Below are 21453 nucleotides of genomic sequence, written 5' to 3'. Positions count from 1 at the left end.
CGTCGATCGGCCTCTCCTACAGACGGCCACCACAACCTTGCTCTTGGTGCCGGGCCACGTACCTGGACACAGTCAGTCTGCTCCTCTACTACTACTTCTTGCTCCTTCACTTTCACTCTCCCTAACAGATCTAACTTCCTTTCCCGCCTCCAGGACTGTGAACTCCTCAGTGGGTGGGGCCAACCGCCTGGCTCCACCCCACCTGGTGTGGACATCAGCCCCTGGAGGGAGGCAACAAGGATTTGTGTGTGACTGATGTGCCTATCTCGGGGTGTGGGGTGTGTTGTTGCAGTACCTGTGACGACCTGGCTTGTCCAGGGCGCCACAGTAGCGGTTACAGGCAGCACAGGACTGGAACCAGGTGCCAACAGGCAGGACAGGTTGGAACCAGGTATGGACGGGACCAGACGGGACGGGATAGGATGGACAGGGTGACCTGACAACTAACTAGACAGAACACAACTGACTAAACTGATGGTGTTGAATGGGCAACTTACCTAGTGGGAGCTTGACTTAAATACCCTGTGCCTCCCAGCAATAGGCTGAGAGGCACTTCCTAGGAGTGGTAGCCTGTCCCTTTAAGAGAGTGCACACAGATTCTGTGAGGTAGGAGGAGGAGAAGCCCACATGGAGGAGAGGCAGTGACACCAAGCAGCGTGGAAGGACGATGATTCAGACCGCGTCCCTGCAGGGGAGCAATTAGTGCAGGGACGCAGTGTTACAGTTTTATACATCTCTCGCACTGCACATATATGGTGCAGTCCGGTCTGATGGGTGAATCCATATTGTGATCAGCGCCCCCTTTATCCCCACTATTCTAGCTTGATGGAAGTGGATGAAGTATTGACATCAACCACACGGTGGTTGACATCTTGCATATGAGCAGGAGCGCCTTACTGGTGATGTACAAGTGAACGCAGCGCCTGCACATTACATGACTTCAAAACTCAAAATCTTGTGCCTGCACAGGCAATGGCTTCACTTGTGCATCACCAGTGAGGCACTCCTGCTCAGGTGCAAGACTTCGACCCCCATGCGGTTGACGTCGAGATGTCATCCACTTCCATCAAGCTAGAATAGGCGTCATTTGCAGGGATCGGGGCGCCGCTGATCGCAATCTGGATTTGCCCAGCACAATATACATGCAATGTGGGATAAAACACTTATTATTCAGGGGCACTTGCGAGGATATAAAGGTGTTGTAGGATGGGAGGGGTTTATAACAGAAAAAACTAGTGACAAGTTCCCTTTAACTTTTTCTTGTGCTGATACTTTTATTGTTCAATTTCAGCAGTGTCAACAAGCAACACTAAATTCCTAGCGACACTGATCATTCTTATTATCCTGTTCCTGATACTGAGCATCATCACAGGTCTCCTCTTTAGACACTGTAAGTATCGATAATACAATAGTAATGCAGTTTTAGTTCAACAGTATTTATGAGCGAACGCATAGATATTCGGGTTTGACGGACCAGCATGGAAAAAAAAATCTTGTTTAGCGAATGAACTTGACTTCAAACTTGACCACGAACAACAAACCCCACACAAGTCAATGGGGACGAGACGTTTGGGGCTGTAAAATGGCCATGGCAAGCACTAGTGGGCTGCAAATGGAAGTTAAATGGTAGTGCAAACAGGATAGTTATACATACCATGTTTCCCGGAGGATCATACTGTAGTCAGACTCTCTTCCAGGCCCGCTAATTGAGGTTCATCAATATTCACTGCTTCCACCACCCATCCTTTGTGCCAGTGTCTGTGATTGGTTGCAGATTGCTATACACGCCCCCACCCTGTGTCCGTTTCTATGATTGATTGCAGTCAGTTTGCTGAATAGTAGTGTAAATGTAGCACCCTGGAGAACCAGGTACACGCACATTTAGGCCCCTACATTACACCAGTCCTCAAAGGGTTACATCAGCCGACCTGAAACCCTAGTAACCCCCCTCAGGGCAAGACAGGCACATCAGTGGCCGGGACCAGGCAGTTAGGAAACGCCGACCTAGGGGTCTAGACAGCCCGGGGCGGGAAAACAGACAGTTGAGACCAGACCAGTTAAGCTGGAGGTCAAGTGCAGAGTGGAGGTGCAACTGACAGGTGCCAGGGTCGGAGCCCTGGTACCTTGGCTAGGTGGCAGACGGTAGCCATAGTCTGCAGGAGACGGTAAGACAGCTGGGGGGATCCAGAGTGGACCAGGACAGGGTAGTGGCCCTCTGGTGCAGCCACCGGAGAACCAACCGGAAACCGTACGCACAGAAAGGGGGTCCTCGGACCCTGAAGCTGGGACCAAAACCAGTGGCCTAGCTAATTCACCGATTGAGGGCAGGATTATAGGTCCTTTCCCAAGCTAAGTCCCAAAAAGTAGACAACCACCCACAAAGAGGGATAGGGCCACCGCTAGGGCCTGTAGATCCCACGGGTCAGCGTCAGACAGGCACGGCTCCCAAACAAAGTATTGGGAGCGGGAACCTGCGTTGCACACCAGGCAGTCCCATTGTCTACAAACAGTGCAGAGGAGAAAGACTTGACTACCACACCCAGGTGCCGAACAGATACACCCGTCTGCGGAGGCCGGCCACCATCACTTTGGTTTACCACAGGACTTGTGTACTTCTTCTCATCATGAGTAACATTGGGCTAAATGCAAAATGCTATGTGTGGCAGAAAACTAACACTGCACATCTCTCTCAAAACACCATCCTCACTATCACACATGATGGTGGCAGCATCATGTTGTGGGGAGACTTTTCTTCAGTAGGGGCAGGGAAGTCCCTAGATGGAGTTAAATACAGGACAATCCGGGAGGAAAACCTGTTAGAGGCTGCAAAAGACTGGAGACTGGGGCTTAGGTTCACCTTCCAGCAGGACAACTCTAAACATCCTGCCAGAGCTACAATGGATGGTTTAGATCAAAGCATATTCACGTGTGTGAATGGCCCAGTCACAGTCCAGACCAAAATCCCATTGAAAATCTGTGACAAGACCTGAAAATTGCTAATCACAGACATCTCCATCCAATCTCACTGAGCTTCAGCAAAGAAGAATGGGCAAAAATTTCAGCCACTAGATGTGCAAAGTTGGTAGAGACAACCTCCAAAAAACGTACTTCAGTAATTGCAGCTAGAGGGCTCCTACAAAGTTTGGACTCGGGGGGCTGAGTACAATTGTATGTCACAATTTTCATTTTTAAAATAGCTAGAAAATATTATTTCCTTTACACTTCACAAATATTTGCTACTTTGTGTTGGGATATCTCATAAAATCCCAATTAAATAAATTTACGTTTGTTGGTTTAACGTGAAAAAAATGTGGAAAAATTTTGAGGGGCATGAACACTTTTTAACAACACTTTATATTATCAATGATTACGAAAAGGACAGTAAATACCAAAGGTCCCCATACACATTAGATATCAGTCCCCTATTATTTCATCTCCTCCATATACAAGGCACTCCACTCGGCCGGGTGCTCCTGTGTTTCTATAAGAGTTGCTGGCAGACTTCTGTGGCCGCGGCTTATCTCTCCGACAAATAAAAGTACCAGCTTTTGAAATTCGGCAGTTTGGTTTCTTAGCTACCCTGACATCATATGTCGGGGAGATTCAGGAGGCCCTTTTACTGATTAGTCTGTGAACTGTTCCCACCAATATGGGTGGGTCTGACCCACTTTAATCTAATGTGTATGGTGGTCTTAAGAATTAGATTAATCTTTCATCTCACTATGTTTCCCACAGATTTGGCAATTAATAAAGAGATGTCAGAGCTAAAGAATCACGGTAAGTATCCTTCACCTAACAACAAAGTTTCTCATATATTACTTGGTATTGTCAAATTTAATTATCACAGGTTTTTTTATTTAATGTAAAGAAATGTGTAATGGTCGTATGATCTCTGTTTAATTATCCTGGAAGGTCTAAGCAACGACAAGCATGAACCTCACTACGGTAAATGTACAAGACAATGGGTATTGGCGAGTCATGTGCCGTTCCACTATTTTCTCCACCGATCTCCCACCACCGCCCCTCTTCCTTCCAAAATATCAGACAAAACACATGTATGGATAAAATTGGCCACAGCAGCCTTTTATTAACAAACAACAATTAGAATAATAACTTTCATGAAAAGTAAGATGGTCCTCAAGCCCAAAAAATCCATTACAGGTGACCTATAACCTGAAAGCGGGCTGAATTTCCTCTAGCCATTTAAGCATCGTCTCTCAGGCACCTAATAGCCAACTCTGCTCTGTCACCCTAAATGCAAAATTCCATACGCCCTTTTTAACCCTTCACTTGGTAGTTTCTTTACTGACAGCCATTTGACTGAATTCCACTTGAGGGGTCTAGAACATTGGGGGTTCCCCGCCACCAATCCACAAATAACCACATCCACCAACTTTGAAGACCTTCCCCTATATGTCAAGCTGCTATGACAGAAAAATTGGACAAAAGCAACCCATTCTCATTCCTGAACCTAATTCCGTCCATTCCTGAGCTCAATGCCACCAAATAAAAGCAGTTTGGATGGGAGATTCTTAGTCTGGTAGTGCCTAAGATAGCTGACCCTATAAGATGGACGCTCTATTATATACCCTATTGCTTACTCCTCATTCTTAAGAAGAAACCCCAAGCCCATAATGATCTCTCCTTTCCATCCCATAATTAATTAACCCTTACCATGCCCAAACTTCTTTAATAACACCATTTCCCACCTCAAACCCTTTCATGTCCCATTTATGGCTGTGCCCCCAGTACAGCCTTACTTGACAGACCTCTAGTGACACTCTGAAGAAAATGCCATTATTTGAGCAATACAAAGCTTTTTATGTGTTCCCTCTACCTCTTAGCTCTTATGGACGCACGGTCTCAAATTCCTGCTGTTACAGCTCCAGCTCCTCCACACTTGGTATTCTGCCACCGATATGTCTGAGGGATGTGTAGATAATGCCGGTAGGATGATGCAATGGACAATTTTTTAAGTAATTTATTGACTGTACATTAAGAAGTGATGAGGTAGAGATGATTAGACAAGATGAAGGGACAAGGATGGAGAATAGAAGATGGAAGATAGAGGTAACAGGAAAATCTTCTCTCCAGGTCTAATGCATGTTCCTGCCAAAATGGCACTGACCAGGAAGAAAAGGATGTGAGGTAAAAAGATAGGAGGAGGAACAAAGAGGGAGGCATGGTGGGAAATTACAGCTGCAATACATGAAAACATACTTCAACAATTGCCAGTAGATGACAGCAAAGGACAACAAACCCTGTATAACCAGCGTAATTATACAGCATATTCATACCTCCCAATTTTACAGAAGAGAAAGAGGGAGAAATCATGCTGCGCACTTGGCGCACCTCAGCAAATTTTGGCCATGCCCCTAACCACACCCAAAGCCACACGAATTTACCATTTCTTATTATGCTGGCAGGAGATGTCAGAGCAGTGGTGTCAGTGAGGGACAATCAGCAGACATCTGAGACTGCAGGGCATAGACCCAAATCTTGGACTGTCTGCTGTATCTAGGATAGTTGAGACTAGAGATGACCGAATCGACTCACGGGATTGCGGTCCAGGTCAGTGGTAGCCGGTAGCTGGACAGGAGGCCGGAAATCTCTTACCATCTTTAAGATTATCCAGGGCTGCCACAATGTCATCTGTGCGTCCTGCTCATCTTTAGATGGAATCTGGGGATTCATTTTTTATTCATTCATTCATTCATTCATAGTCATAGCAGCCAGAACTTTTTAATTTGTATGTAACTTCGCTATATACTGTAAAATGTTGCTTTTTGTTTCTGTAAGACATTGTTCACACGTTGCATAAATCCTGTGTTATTGCTTCCTGCAAGTGTCTACACCAAACTATGCAATAACAATCTTCTCTGATTATTCTATTTTTGCTGCATTTTTAAATGCGTTTTCCCATTATTTGATGCGTTTTTGGTCCAGATGTAAAGCTGCAATTTAATATGGTTTTTGTAGTACAGAAAATCTTTGATTCTGGGCATAAAAAATAATTCCAATTTCTTACATGCGTTTTTCAGGCTCCACATAAAAGCCTCTAGCTGAAATAAAACATCAAAATTGCAGAGCTCAGAGGCGTTTTTAGAGGCTCAGTTGACACAGTTAATACAATAGAATTTGTGTACCAAAAAAAAGCTGCAAAAAATGTGGCATTTATGATACATGTGAATATGTCCTAAATGTCCAAGCAAAGTGGATGTGATTTCATGTAATCTTGCATCTTTTAGTGTCTTTCATGTGGCTTTAAAGGGTGTTTAGCCTTGTTTTTAGCCACAAACTCATTATCTTTTTCCCAAAATACGACATAGGGTCGCCCCTATTTTTTGTAACCAGATAAGGTGAAGCAGACAGCGGCAGCCTGCACACCGTGGCTGGCAGCTCTACCTTGGATGGTAATCCAAAACAGATGGCACCCCACACTGTTTATTTTAAATTAAATTAAATAAATAATTTAAAACAAAAAACATTGTGCCCCCCGAATTGGATCAACAGCCAAGGTAAAGCAGACAGTTGTGGTCTGGTATAGTCAGACTAGGGAGGTCCGCGGTCTTTTGGGTTCAACGTGAAAAAATTTCAGTGGGTATGAATACTTTTCAAAAACACATTACATTATCAATGATTATGAAAAGCACGGTAAATACTAAAGGCCCCATGCACAATAGATAGCAGTTGACTATCATTTCATCTCCATATACAAGACACTTGGCCGGGTGCTCCTGTGTTCTCTAGGAGAGTTGCTGGCAGACTCCTGTGGTCGCGGCTTATCTTTCCGACAAATAAAAGTATCAGCTTTTGAAAATGAGAAATGCTGGAAAACAAGAGGGAGAGCAAAACAGGGTCTTATCTAAGGGGTAAAGGAAAATGAAGACTCTTAAGAAGCTCACCGTTATAGGTTGAGGAAGTCACAACCAACTGTAAAAGGCTTAGGTACATGGCTGCTGCAGGCCCACGTGGAAGCAGAGATAGGCGATGAAAAGATTGGGTATTGATTCCGTGCCGGCGTGATGAAAAACAAGTCCAGGTTATTGGAACTGTGATTTATTTCTATGCGTTTTGGAGACACATGTGATTTCTTCCTGGAGATGGAGAGGGATCTCTCTGAAACACGTAGAAATAAATCACAATTCCAATAACCTGGACTTGTTTTTCATCATGGTGGTGTGGCATCAATACCATGTCTATTCTTCGCCTATCTCAGCTTTTGAAATTCAGCAGGTCGGTTTCTTCTCTACCCTGATATATGTTGGGGAAGATTCAGGAGGCTCTTATACAGATTAGTCTTTGGACTGTTCCCACTGATATGGATGGGTCTGACCCGCTTTAATGTGTACGGTGGTCTTAAGAATTAGCTAAATCTTTCATTTCACTATGTTTCCCACAGATTTGGCAATCAATGAAGAGATGTCACAGCTAAAGAATCACGGTAATTATCCTTCACATGAAAACAAGGTTTCTCATATATTACTTGGTATTGACAAATTTAATTATTACAGTTTTCTCTTATCTAAATGGAAAGAAAGATGTAATGGTCATATTGTCAAGGTTAAAAATGACGATGATGATGGTGAGACTCAAAAGGTCTCTCGGGATCTGACTGCTGTGTCTAATCATAAAGTCATGTGTGCACACGAGAATGAAGAATAACTGGACAGCAAGTCAGTTACATCTATCTCTATGACTGGCTCTGACCAAGTGATCTTTATTATTTGAAAAAACTCTAGACCGAGCAGTAAGGGGGTGTAAACAAAAGTTTTAGTCCAATCAAGTATCGCAGGGCAGGGCTTCATGACGTAGAGAGATCTGCACATCCTCCTTGGATTGGTCAGTCCAGGCTCCAGGAATTTCTTTGTCCATCGTCCCATGTGCAAAACAGGAAATGGCAGCCATCTTCAAGCTGTATATATATATATATATATATATATATATATATATACACTGTGTCTACTGTGTCTAAGGAAAATACACTGAATATGCAATATACATATATACATGTTAGTAAGAAACAAAAGCATTCACAAATATGTGTGTTAGTTCACATCTGCTAGACTATATACCTGAGTCTATGAAATGGCTGAATTAAGTATTTTTGAATACTCAATTCCTGTCCTCAACAGTCCCCCTTAAAGACTTACTTCTGCCATTTCTGAATTCTAAGGGTACTGTGTTCCCTTAGGAAGAGAGGTAGAAAGATCTGTTGAAAAACCTGCCTAACTGAACGTTGAAACATGGGCGGAAAGGGAAAGGGGTTTTCTTCACCGGTTTGAGACCAAGGACTCCTAGGCGAGTCCTCACCCTTTGTAGTTGGACTTTCCCATGTCTCAAGGTTCTCTAAGTCCTCTCTTCTTACTGTTCTGGCAATAATGGTCTGAGACTGTACAGGGTTTTCTGAAAAGGATAAGTATGAGCAGAACGCTCAGTGCAGCTCTGGTTGATCAACCCTTCTGCAATGCGAGGTGTGGATCCATAGATTTTTCTGCGGTTGGATCGGCTCCTCTAGTGTTGACTCATGGCTCTTTCTCGCTTGTCGTTTAGGATCAATCAGTTTCCTGACTGGAGACCATATGCTAATAGCTCTGATTTAAGATCTGGAATTGGAGAATACACCTGATTATCACACTATCCAGTCAATTATATAAAAATATACATGTCTGTGCTAAACCAAAAACATCTTACATAAAAACCTGTTTATTACGAAAAGAAAACAAAACATATACATGTTATACACGATTTACTAGTTTCCACTTTTCTATAAAATATACACTTTTTGTAAACACATTATTTTTATTTTTTTTACATACCACCTTCATGTGCTTCTCAACATTAATATCGTTTTCTGCACTGGAATGCCTCTGACCAAACCTGGAGAGAGATTTACACAACACGCACAGACTTGCATACAACGTGCTCATAATATACATCTATAATCAGTTTGCAGTCTCTAAAAAATGGGTAGAGCAGGTGCAGGGTGTTTCTGCGGACTCTTTACAATTCTCCTCCTCACTTCGTTCCAGGCACTTGTGTTACAAGACTGGGTGAATCTGCCCACCTGGGTACTGAACCCTGGTGTCACCAAAGCACACACTGACAATTGTCTTTCACAGATGTTACCTGGGCCATCATTAAGAAGAGCTCTCATGGCAGAGAAAGCTTACCACCCTTTATCCACAGACCTTCCTCAGTCAGCTGGCTCCCTGCATGTCACACTCCATTCCTTGTTGTTTTGCTTGTTCCTGTAGGGATTTAAGAACACAAGGAGTGACAAAAGTCACTGACGTGACCGGTGTCACCGAGGCATGGTCTTTATGCATGGTAAAGGACTCCTCAACTCTAGGCCCGTTCACTGCTTCTTGGTCAGCTGCACCTGTGCGGGGATCTCCATCCAATTCCATCAGCTCAGATCTAGACTTTCTCTTCAGCATACCTAGTTCATTTGACAACAGGAAAAATCTACAACCTACATACACATCTAAAAACTCTTACCCACTCCTGTTCTACCCATCAAGAGAGGGCATTTAATACGTCACTGCCTCCTATATCGATAGGAGGGGAGGGAGTGGCTTAAATTAACTACCTCATGTGGTGTAAACAGCAGCATATCCAGTGCAGAATCGACCAACATCTTGTTCCATCTATAAAAAAAAACAAAAACTAAAAAATATACATTAGATCATTCTTATAACTTTAACTCTGACCATAATACAGTTAGTGGTCATCTATACTTCACATGACTGACAATACTAAATAAATAAACAAATAAACATATAAGACAAGATTTTTCCCATTTCAGTTAACAGATATACCTCATAGTAATCTAATAAACATAACCTATGGGAAAAAGGTCAGCTTCAAAACCTATCTAATATGCCTACTGCACCCTCGAAGAAACTGGAGAATATAATTAATACCTTATTCCCCCCTTGTTTAATTGTTTATTTACCAATATGGCAAAATTCAGAGTTTTTATACTGGTATTCCCTATAAGAAAAAATAAAACAGCGGGTAATAAATTAGCTACATACTAAAACCTAAAATGAACAAACACTGAAAATAACGTATATCTTACAACAATATACATTGCTGGGGAATTTTAAAACCTTACGATAAACAACACTGTATCCATAAAGAAAAGAAAAACATTTGATAGTAGAAATAACTGAGACATGATTAAATGACAGCTGTGACTGGGCGACTAACCTGCAAAAATATATAAATTGGTTAGAAATAATCATAAAAACAGAAAAGATGATAGAGTCACAAAATAAAAATATATTGTTCGAATAAATCGCCATTAAAAAACAAAACAACACAGAAATTAAATCGCACATCCCATGAAATTTAATATTCCCTATTCAGGTATAAACAGTAAACTAAAAATGGGAAATCCTGAACTCTAAGGGTTAAACCAAACTTACGTCACTATTGGGGAAAGACACATTCCATTCTTATATCTGACTATTTATCAATTCAGTAAAAATTTCACTTACTTATCTTTGACTTGCATGTATTGGATAGCTGAGTAAACAAATATACTATTTATACTTATTCAAATGTGTTAGTCATATATACCAGAGAACACCTCCTACCGGGGATGGGTGGAGAGCTTTGAACAAAGAGCCATTGCGAGGGGCGTGGCTTATGAGGTGTACTGCCATCAGTGGGTGTAGCAAGACGGCTGCCACAGGAAGTTCCAGGCAACCTGACTTCCAGGTGTAGCATCCATGTTGTGACTCCCTGGGTGTACTGGGAGTGGCTGGAACTACATAGTAAACCAGGGATACTTTTAGTGCCTGTAAATTTGCATTCCAGCATACAAAGGAGAGATTTGATTAGCACCAGATATGATGACTTCTAAAGGAAAACAATGAGGTACAGCTAGAGAAAGACATTTAGTGATTCTACAAACAGCATCACACAGTGAATAGGGTCTTTGTCCTCCAGTATACCCTCACTGGAGATTAATCTGAACTTCAGTACATGGGTTGCAGCCTGCCATCTAGTGGTAGTCCAACGATTTTACACAACTTTTTTTACAATCTTTTATATATTTTCCCGCTCTTTTTTTTTGTAACTAGGGCCACAGCGTTCTCAGCTCCCACTAAAAACAATCTCTTCTTGAACAGAGTATACAGTGCTCTAATTGGACCGGCCGTTCCAACGGAGTTCTTTCTCGCCTCGTCCGCGTTTGTAATGCGCAGACAGTGACTCGCGTCTAATACGCAGGAGAATACACTAACTCCAACACCCTTAAATTAACTAAAATGAAATCCTTTCCCGCCTCGTTTGCGTATCAAAACGCAAACAGTGGCCGGCGTCTAAAACGCAGGGGAATCCGCTAATTCCACTTTAAGCTAACTGAACCCTTCCCGCCTCGTTCATTATCTATTCAATATTTAATATTTAATAAACAGTGGCTGTGTCATCTGCAACACAGGGGAATCTCTAGTTCTCATACTTCTGTTCAAAAACAAACAATTGTAACATACTGAAAAACGCATAAGCCAGCTAGTTGATACATGTACATATATATATACATACACACATATATACTGCAGCAGTAGGTAATCGACTCCTCCTTTCTTTCCCCCTCCTTCCTGCTTTCTCAATGTAAAGGCAGTGGGTAGCTGACCCCCCTTCTTTTTCACAGAACAAAGACAGCAGCTGCGTCCGAAGGCTCCGTTTCCTCTCCCTCTGCCTCTCTGCTGGGCACATGACCCCCCTTCTTCCTTGCTTCCTGCTCTCTTCTGTTCTCAGCGAAAGAATGTAGCTGCGTGAATGAGTGACCCCCACCTTTCTCTTCTCTCTTAGTGAGAAACTGTAAGCACTAGTTGCGTAATTCGACCCTGCTCTGTTTCTATCTTACAACAGAGCCCTCCGTGAACAATAACAGACAATTAACCAAACAGAACCAAACAGAGAAATCACAAACCTGATTAACCATACACTATATACAAATCAACAGCTACTCAAAAAGCCCACCTCCCTGATTTCTCCCTCTATACAACTCAGAAATACAGACAGTCAGATCCTTTAACACCTACGCCTAGCCCCTATGGGGGCTGGGTCCTTCTCTAGGTCACCGGCGAGTGACAGTCACACCGTTAGGTCTCCGGTGCACTACCATTCTCCGGACTAGTGACGACCCCCTTTCGCCAGGTGTTTCTCGAACCACAGGTAAAACAGCACACACAATGTATATGATGCTTACCGTGGAACGGAGGGTGATCAAATCCTCGATATCGAGCAACACCTGGACACTTGTGGAGTAGCCCCAGATGTCCGGAAAGTGGAAGCTCTGACTCACTCTTCTCGGTGGCCCCACACTTGGCGCGCCAACTGTCAAGGTTCAAAAATGACGATGATGATGGTGAGACTCAAAAGGTCTCTCGGGATCTGACTGCTGTGTCTAATCATAAAGTCATGTGTGCACACGAGAATGAAGAATAACTGGACAGCAAGTCAGTTACATCTATCTCCATGACTGGCTCTGACCAAGTGATCTTTATTATTTGAAAAAACTCTAGTCCGAGCAGTAAGGGGGTGTAAACAAAAGTTTTAGTCCAATCAAGTATCGCAGGGCAGGGCTTCATGACGTAGAGAGATCTGCACATCCTCCTTGGATTGGTCAGTCCAGGCTCCAGGAATTTCTTTGTCCATCGTCCCATGTGCAAAACAGGAAATGGCAGCCATCTTCAAGCTGTATATATATATATATATATATATATATATATACACTGTGTCTACTGTGTCTAAGGAAAATACACTGAATATGCAATATATATATATATACATGTTAGTAAGAAACAAAAGCATTCACAAATATGTGTGTTAGTTCACATCTGCTAGACTATATACCTGAGTCTATGAAATGGCTGAATTAAGTATTTTTGAATACTCAATTCCTGTCCTCAACAGTATGATCTCTGTTTCATTATTCTGGAAGGTCTAAGCAAGGACAAGCATGGACCCCACTAGGGTCAATGTACATGACAGACCTCTTGTGACACTCTAAAGGAAATACCATTATTTGACCAGTACAAAGGTTTTCTTTATGTGTTCCTTGTATGGCTATATTTTATTGGAATTGTATTGCATTGTTGTTATCCATGTTTCTCCCTCTGACACAGTTTTTCAAACTTTCTCAGACCTATATCCAGCCCTGTCTTTTAAGGTTTAAATTACAACATGACTCGTCGTCTAGGGTACTAGATGAGCACATATAAAGTAGAGAAGTCCGGCTCAATGAACAAATTCTTCTTTATTTCTTGAAAATTTCATACATGGTACATCAGATACAAGGAGAAATGTACCGCCCCGCGGGCTCGGCTGCAACCACCGAGCCACTCGGATCTGTGCTCTTACGGTGGGTGGTGGCTCGAGCTCCTCACGAACCCGGGGGTCACGTCGCTCTGCAAGGGGGCTGGTGCTACACGCAAAGACTTGACGAGGAGTTCTACGGCCGGGGCCACGGTGGTTTGATTTGGGATGTAAGTTCGTGACGCCACCCACGGGTTGTGGTGAATAGATGGACACCACCGCTGCCATTAACTAGGCCTCCCGGGGACGGTGTTGCGCAGCTTGGTGTTGACCCCTCCGTGGTTAGGGGAGTGATAGTCCCGGGGGCCCGGGGGAGGTGCGGAGGCATAGGAGCGGGTGCGGGCGTATGCTGGTGCGGTGCGGTGCGCGGCCCGAAGGCACTGGTGTACTCACTATGACACAATACACTGGAGTCTCTGGTAAACCAAACGGGATGATGAACGGGGCCCGCAGCCGGCTGCAGCTTCTCCCTGAACGGGTTGGTGGTTTCCGCCTTTCTCCTGCACCTTGTTATATGAATGTTTTGACTCCTATGCCTAAGCAACGGTAGTCCGCTGCCCAGCTTGATGATTGTTGGAAGAGCCCTGCTTGCCCGCAGACGCTGGCCCTTTGGGTCTCTATGCCTTGGCGGTGGCTTTACCCTGTATGGTTGGGCTGTTGTCTTCTAACGGGTCTTGTGTGGGATAGGTCCTTAAGTCCAGTCCTCAATCAGTTGATTTGACTCGGCCCTGTCAGTTCGGGGCTTTGTACTGGGTCTGAGTACCCCTCCTGGTGCTCCAGTTTCCAATCGGTTCCCCGGTTCGGTACCACAGGCTGTAATCCCAGCTCCTGCAGGCGGCCACCACCGTCTGCCTCCTTACCAAAGGTGACTGAGCTCCGACCCAGCCACCTGAGTAGACTGTTGGCAGGCCTGGTCACAGGTCTGCCCTTGAACTCGTCCTCCCTCCTTCACTGTCAAGGCTACTCTCTACACTGCTCTAGAACTTGTGTCTTTTTCCCGCTTCCAGGCCTGTAAACTCCTCAGTGGGCAGAGCCAACCGCCTGGCTCCACCCCCCTGGTGTGGACATCAAACCTGGAGGGTGGTGACAAGGGTTTCTTAGTTGGCTGCTGTCACCTACTCGGGGAGGGGTGTGTGTGTGTGTGTGACTACCTGGGACGACCTGACTAGTCTGCCTCTCCGGAGGCTGTAAAACTAGAAGGCCGGTTAAGGGAAGGTATTATTTACAAACCCAATAGTTTTTGGGTGGCCTGCCAGTTCTCGGCCTTGTCTTTTTGTAAACAGGGAAAAACAAAGTCCCAACGGGGACGGGCAGTAGGGTCCCAACGGGGACTGTTCAACTTTGGCAGCCAGGTTCCGCTGCCTTTAATTTTCATTTTCTTAGGTAAAACTCCGCTGCCGGTGCAGCCTCCTCCAGCCACTTTCCCCTGTCCTCCACAGGGCAGCACGGGTCCCCAATGCCACACTCACTCACGGGGGCACTTTCCATAAAGACCACGTCTTCCACTGCCTGCAGTATGGGTACGGTAGCCGGGCTCTACTTGTAGAACTGTCCTCGCTCCTCTAACTCCCCGCCATCCTCCACCAGGGGCTCCGACCCCTGATGGCGCCCACCAAGGCTCCGACCCCGGCGGCGTTCAACAAGTCGGGCAGGGTCCGGCTCCTTCCACCCGGCGTACAGGATGGCGTCCTGCGGGGAACTCAGGGACGTTCAACAAAGGAACACGAGTACTGCAGTAGCGGGTCCTTTAAAACATTAACTTTAAAAAAACGGTGAACTGTACACTTCAGGGGTTAATTTGGAGTGCGACTACCGCCGCAGGGGACCGGACCGGGCGACGGTCTGACGATCAACCGGGTTCCCCATCCAGGTGCAGTAGATTCCGGGGCTGTAGGCCGTTATCGGGAACGGCGGCGGGGGCAGCGCACTCGGCATGTCTTCCTCCATTAGTTGCACCACCTCTGGCCCACTTGCTGCAGTGCTGCCGGGTCCTGGCTCACAACTAATAAGGGTTGACTTGGGAGTCTGCGTGGCTTGATCTCTGCGCTGCATGGCTGCGGCGGCCCCTTGCTCATGGGCCCACATCACGGCAACCATTCTGCGGACCTCCGACTTCCAATCGAGCAGCTGCTGCAGACTCTGCGCCCTTACCTTCATACAGAACCGACCCAGTTCCTGCTCTAACCAAGCAGCGGTTCCAGCGGGAAGCTCGCCCGGGCCGCAGTCCTCAAAGGCTACTCCGCTCCTGCTTCTTCGGAGCCCCGCCGCTCCAGCGGCGGGCGCTCTCCGCTCCCATCCGGGAACACCGACATCTTTCCATCCGTTCCCCCCATGGTCTTTTCCGGGCACTCTCCTTGCTTTCAGCACCGCTCTGCTCTCAGGGGGCGGGACTTCGCTTTTCGCGCCCTTTCTGCTCAGGGAAGACGTCTCGGGCGGGAACTTTTCGCGCCCAAAATAGCGGATTCTGAAACTTTTCAGCGAGACGCCGCTAACAATTTCAAGGCGCAATTCCACAGGTAAGTGGATGGTTCTATCCTGTTCGCAGACGCCAGAAAAGTCGATGTGTACCGCCCCGCGGGCTCAGCTGTGACCGCAGAACCGCTCTGATCAGTACTCGTACGGTGAGTTGTGGCTCGAGCTCCTCACGGACCCGGGGGTCTTGTCGCTCTGCAAGGGGGTTGGCGCCACACGCAGGTACTTGATGGGGAGTTCCACGGCCGGGGCCGCGGTGGTTTGGTTTGGGATGTAAGTTTGTGACGCCACCCACGGGTTGTGGTGAATAGATGGACACCACCGCTGCCGTTAACTAGGCCTCCCAGAGATGGTGTTGCGCAGCTTGGTGTTGAACTCTCCGTGGGTAAGGGAGTGATGGTCCCGGGGGCCCGGGGGTGGTGCGGAGGCGTGGGAGCGGGTGCGGGCGTATGCTGGTGCGGTGCGGCGCGGTGCGCAGCCTGAAGGCACTGGTGTACTCACTATGACACAATACACTGGAGTCTCTGGTAAACCAAACGGGATGATGAATGGGGTCCGCAGCCGGCTGCAGCTTCTCCCTGAACGGGTTGGTGGTTTCCGCCTTTCTCCTGCACCTTGTTACATGAATGTTTGACTCCTATGCCTAAGCAACGGTAGTCCGCTCCCTGGCTTGCTGATTGTCGGAAGAGCCCTGTTTGCCCGCAGACGCTGGCCCTTTGGGTCTCTATGCCTTGGCGGTGGCTTTACCCTGTATGGTTGGGCTGTTGTCTTCTAACGGGTCTTGTGTGGGATAGGTCCTTAAGTCCAGTCCTCAATCAGTTGATTTGACTCAGCCCTGTCGGGCTGTACTGAGCCTGAGTACCCCTCCTGGTGTTCCGGTTTCCAATCGGTTCCCCGGTTCGGTACCGGCGGGCCACCGCCCGACCCCAGTCCCTACGGTTCCACCGGCTGTAATCCCAGCTCCTGCAGGCGGCCACCACCATCTGTCTCCTTGCCAAAGGTGACTGGGCTCCGACCCAGCCACCTGAGTAGACTGTTGGCAGGCCTGGTCACAGGTCTGCCTTTTAACTCGTCCTCCCTCCTTCACTGTGAAGGCTACTCTCTACACTGCTCTATAACTTGTGTCTTTTTCCCACCTCCAGGCCTGTGATCTCAGTGGGCGGAGCCAACCGCCTGGCTCCGCCCCCCTGGTATGGACATCAAACCTGGAGGGTGGTGACAAGGGTTTCTTAGTTGGCTGCTGTCACCTACTCGGGGAGGGGTGTGTGTGTGTGTGACTACCTGGGACGACCTGACTAGTCCAGGGCATCACAGAAACACTATAATCAAATCATGCACACACTATAATAGCGTTTCTCCATGTGATATCTGATGTCCCATGTATGAAATTTTCAACAAATAAAGAACAATCTGTTCACTGAGCCGGACTTCTCTACTTTACATTTGCTTTGATTCAGGCCATGGTGGAGCCTATGTCTGAGCCGTGAACAGCAGGTAGTCACTGGTCAGCAGTAATAGTGAGCTGGATTTTCTCTTTACATACTACATCAGCACCCTCTTTTGTTCTGGCTTTAGTTTTTGCTCATAATTTCAGGACAAGACTACAAAATACTCAGGCATAGGTGAAAATTTATAAATACTTTATGGGTTTATTGTAGAGTTAAGTCGTTTATGCTGAATGTTTGAGCTGTTTTAGAAAATGCTGCCTCCCAGTTTTACAGAAGAAAAAGAGGGACAGCTCATGCTGCGCACTTAGCGCGCCTCAGCAAATTTTGGCCATGCTCCTAGCCACACACAAAGCCATGCAAATTTACCATTTCTTCTTATCCAGACAGGAGATGTCAGAGGGGCGATGTCAGTGAGGGATAATCAGCAGACCCCTGAGAGTGCAGGGTGTAGACCCAAATCTTAGACTGTATGCTGTTCCAGGTTAGTTGAGACTAGACGTGAGCGAATCGACTCACGGGACTGCGGTCCAGGTCAGTGGTAGCCGGTAGCTGGACAGGAGGCTGGAAATCTCTTACTAATTATCCAAGGCTACCACAATGTCATCTGTGCATTCTGATCATCTTTAGATGGAACCTGGGGATTCATTTTTTATTCATTCATTCATTCATTCATTCATTCATTCATTCATTCATTCATTCATTCATAGTCATAGCAGCCAGAACTTTTTCATTTTTATGTAACTTCGCTATATAACATGTTGCTTTTTCTGTTTTGTAAGACATTGTTCACACGTTGCATAAATCCTGTGTTATTGTTTACTGCAAGTGTCAACACCAAACTATGCAATAACAATCTTCTCTGATTATTTTTGCTGCATTTTTAATGCGTTTTCCCAAAAAATAATTGCAATTTTTACATGTGTTTTTCAAGCTCCACATAGAAGCCTCTAGAGGAAAAAAAACACCAAAATTGCAGAGCTCAGTGGAGTTTTTAGATGCACAATGGGCGCAGTTAATACAGCAGAATTTGTGTACCAAAAAAAAGCTTTCAAAAATTGTGGCATTTATGCTACATGTGAATATGGCCTAAATGTCTAAGCAAAGTGGATGTGATTTCATGTAATCTTGCATCTTTTAGTGCCTTTCATGTGGCTCTAAAGGGTGTTTAGCCTTGTTTTTAGAGACAAATTTATTATTTTTCCCAAAAAAACCACGAGGGGTCCCCCCTATTTTTTGTAGCCAGCTAAGGTGAAGCAGACACCTGCAGCCTGCAGACCGCAGCTGGCAGCTCTACCTTGGCTGGTAATCCAAAACAGATGGCACCCCACACTGTTTTTTTAAATTAAATTAAATAATTTAAAACAAAAAACGTGGGGTCCCCCAAAATTGCATCAACAGCCAAGGTAAAGCGGACAGCTGTGGTCTGGTATTCTCAGACTAGGGAGGTTCACAGTTGTTGGACCCTCCCCAGCTTAAAAATAGCAGGCCGCAACCGCCTCACAAGTGACGCATCCATTAGATGCGCCAATCCAGGCGCTTTGCCCCGGCTCATCCTGTTGCCCTGGTGCGGTGGCAAACGCGGTAATATATAGGGTTGATACCAGCTGGGTAATGTCACCTGGCATCAAGCCCTGGCATTAGTGATGTCACGGCGTCAATCAAATACTCGACATCACTAACCCAGTCGGTAATAAAAAAAAAAAGACAATATAAAAAATGTATTTGAAAAACCACTTTCCATCACATTCCATCTTTACTCAATTTATTGAAAAGAAAAAAACAAAACCAGGTCCGGCGTAATCCAATAAGGGGGTCCCACGACGATCCATACTCACTGTCCCAGTCAATGAAGAACAGAATGTTTCTCATTGGCTGAGAGAGCAGTGCAGTGAGCTGAGCTAATATCATCAGGTCAGGCCAGGTTACTGCAGGGAATGACGAGCACCAACGTCATGCAGTAAGCTAAGTTCATTACCTGCGGTGATGAACTCCGCTGAACTCGTGACATCAGCGCTCGTCACTGAGTTCCATGTCCATCGCGTGAGCCCATGATATCAACGCTAGTCACAGTCTTGGGTCGCCCACGTGACTTGATGTAAGAATGTAGTATCATAGAAGTCAATGACGAGCGCTGATGTCACATGTTCGGTGGAGATCACCACAGCAGTTAATGATCTGATCTAACCTCCTGATGTCGGCGCTCGTCATCCTGCAGCTGGTCGTACACTGCTGTGTGAGCCACTGCGGGGCTGGCCAGGGCAGTGTAACATAGACTGCAGGGGCACCGATAGACAGAAGCCACACGGAAGTGCTTCCGCATTGGCTTCCGGGGATTTTGCGGATCCACTGACTTGTATTGCACTCGATATTCAGAACGAATACACGAGTATTACAAAGTACTTGTTACGAGTATAGCAATTGTGAATATTCCGGTACTCGCAAATCTCTAATTTTAAGCTCAGAATTAAAGCTTTTCTGTAATATAAAAAAAGCATTAAAAACACATCTGCACATCTGTACCAAATACGCATCAAATAAGGGTTAGGAATGCATCAAATAAGGCTATGTGCGCACGTTGCGTACTGGCCCTGCAGAAATTTCTGCAGCGATTTAAACAGCACACATGCACTTCAAATCGCTGCAGAAACAAAAGCCGATTTCATGCGCTCTGCATGTAGCCCCTCCCAGCCCCTGCCATAGACAGGGCGGGGGATGCAGGCAAAGCGCAGGAAAGAAGTGACATGTCACTTCTTAGAACGCGCGCTTCTGGCAGCAGCCGAAGCGCTGCGCTCTAATACGCCACGTGTGCACGGCTCCTGCACAATCTCCATAGATTGTGCTGGGGACACAGGACGCATGCAGTTACGCTGCGGTGCAGATCGCAGCATAACTCCATGCAATTACGCAACGTGCGCACATAGCCTAAAGCTGAAAACGTAAAAAAAAATGCAGCAAACAAGCAATAATCAGAGATTGTTATTGCCAGTGGCTTAACTAGAGCTTGATGGGCCCCGCCGCTGCAAGATTTGGACCTGGGCACCCCCCATCCCCGCATGTTGGTCAGATGTATGTATATTTATGTATACATTTAGCGTTCTAAATCCTGGAAAGACATAAGAGTTGCCCTTCCCCCCATTATGTAGTAATCATAGAATCATAGAATGGTAGCGTTGGAAGGGACCTCAAGGGTCATTGGGTCCATTCCCCTGCTAGTGCAAGCTTTCCTAAATCATCCCAGCTATATGTTTATCCAGTTTCCGCTTGAAGATTTCCATTGATGGAGAGCTCACCAACACCTGTGGTCTCCTGTTCCACTCTCTGACTGCACTCACTGTCAAAAAGCTTTTCCTAATGTCTAATCTGAATCTCCTTCCTTTTAGTTTCATCCCATTGCTTCTTGTGCTAATGAGACTAGGGTGGTTCCCTCTGCACTGTGACTTCCTTTCAGATATTTGTAGACCGCTATTAAGTCTCCTCTCAGCCTTCTCTTTTTCAAACTAAACATTCCTAGTTCTTTTAGGCGGTCTGCATAGGACATGGTTTGCAGACCTTCTACCATCTCTGTTGCTCTTCTCTGGACTTGCTACAATATATCGATGTCTTTCTTGAATTGGGGGCCCAGAACTGTACACAGCATTCCAGGTGGGGTCTGACCAGGGCAGAGTATAGGGGAATAATTACCACTCTTAATCTAGATGATTCAATACTTGTCTTGATACATCCCAGTATTTTGTTGGCCTTTTTAGCTGCAGCTCTGCACTGTTGGCTCATGTTGAATCTGGGATCCACTATTACGTCCAAGTCCTTTTTCCTGGTGCTGTCACCTAGTCCTATTCCTCCCATACTATATGTGCTTTATACATTTCTTTTACCCAGATGCAGGACTTTGCATTTGTCCCTGGTAAAAACCATTCTGTCCCCCATCCTTTTAAAATGGACTCCATCCTGGGCTCCTTCCTGGTAGATATATATATATATATATATATATATATATATATATATATATATGTACGTGTGTGTATATATATATATATATATATTTATATATATATAATTATTTATATATATATATATATATATATATATATATGTATGTATATGGGGGGCATATATATACATATATATATATATATATATATATATATTTATATATATATATATATATATATATATATATATGCCCCCCCATCCTGGCATA

At 45.4% G+C, this 21453-nt stretch overlaps 1 long non-coding RNA gene across 1 annotated transcript in view; it reads left to right on the top strand.

Moving 5' to 3' along the window:
• The first annotated feature begins 3735 nt into the window (after positions 1-3735).
• Positions 3736-21453, top strand: part of LOC142301939 (uncharacterized) — a 90773-nt gene continuing 73055 nt past the window's right edge. The window contains exons 1-2 of the long non-coding RNA XR_012752911.1: positions 3736-3777; positions 7403-7444. This is a non-coding gene — a long non-coding RNA (uncharacterized LOC142301939). The remainder of the gene's footprint in view (positions 3778-7402; positions 7445-21453) is intronic.

The sequence above is a fragment of the Anomaloglossus baeobatrachus genome, chromosome 4, assembly GCF_048569485.1.
Source record: "Anomaloglossus baeobatrachus isolate aAnoBae1 chromosome 4, aAnoBae1.hap1, whole genome shotgun sequence".
Lineage (NCBI taxonomy): Eukaryota > Metazoa > Chordata > Amphibia > Anura > Aromobatidae > Anomaloglossus > Anomaloglossus baeobatrachus.
Note: the sequence above shows the minus strand (reverse complement) of the source record. Positions and strands in the feature narration are given on the sequence as shown.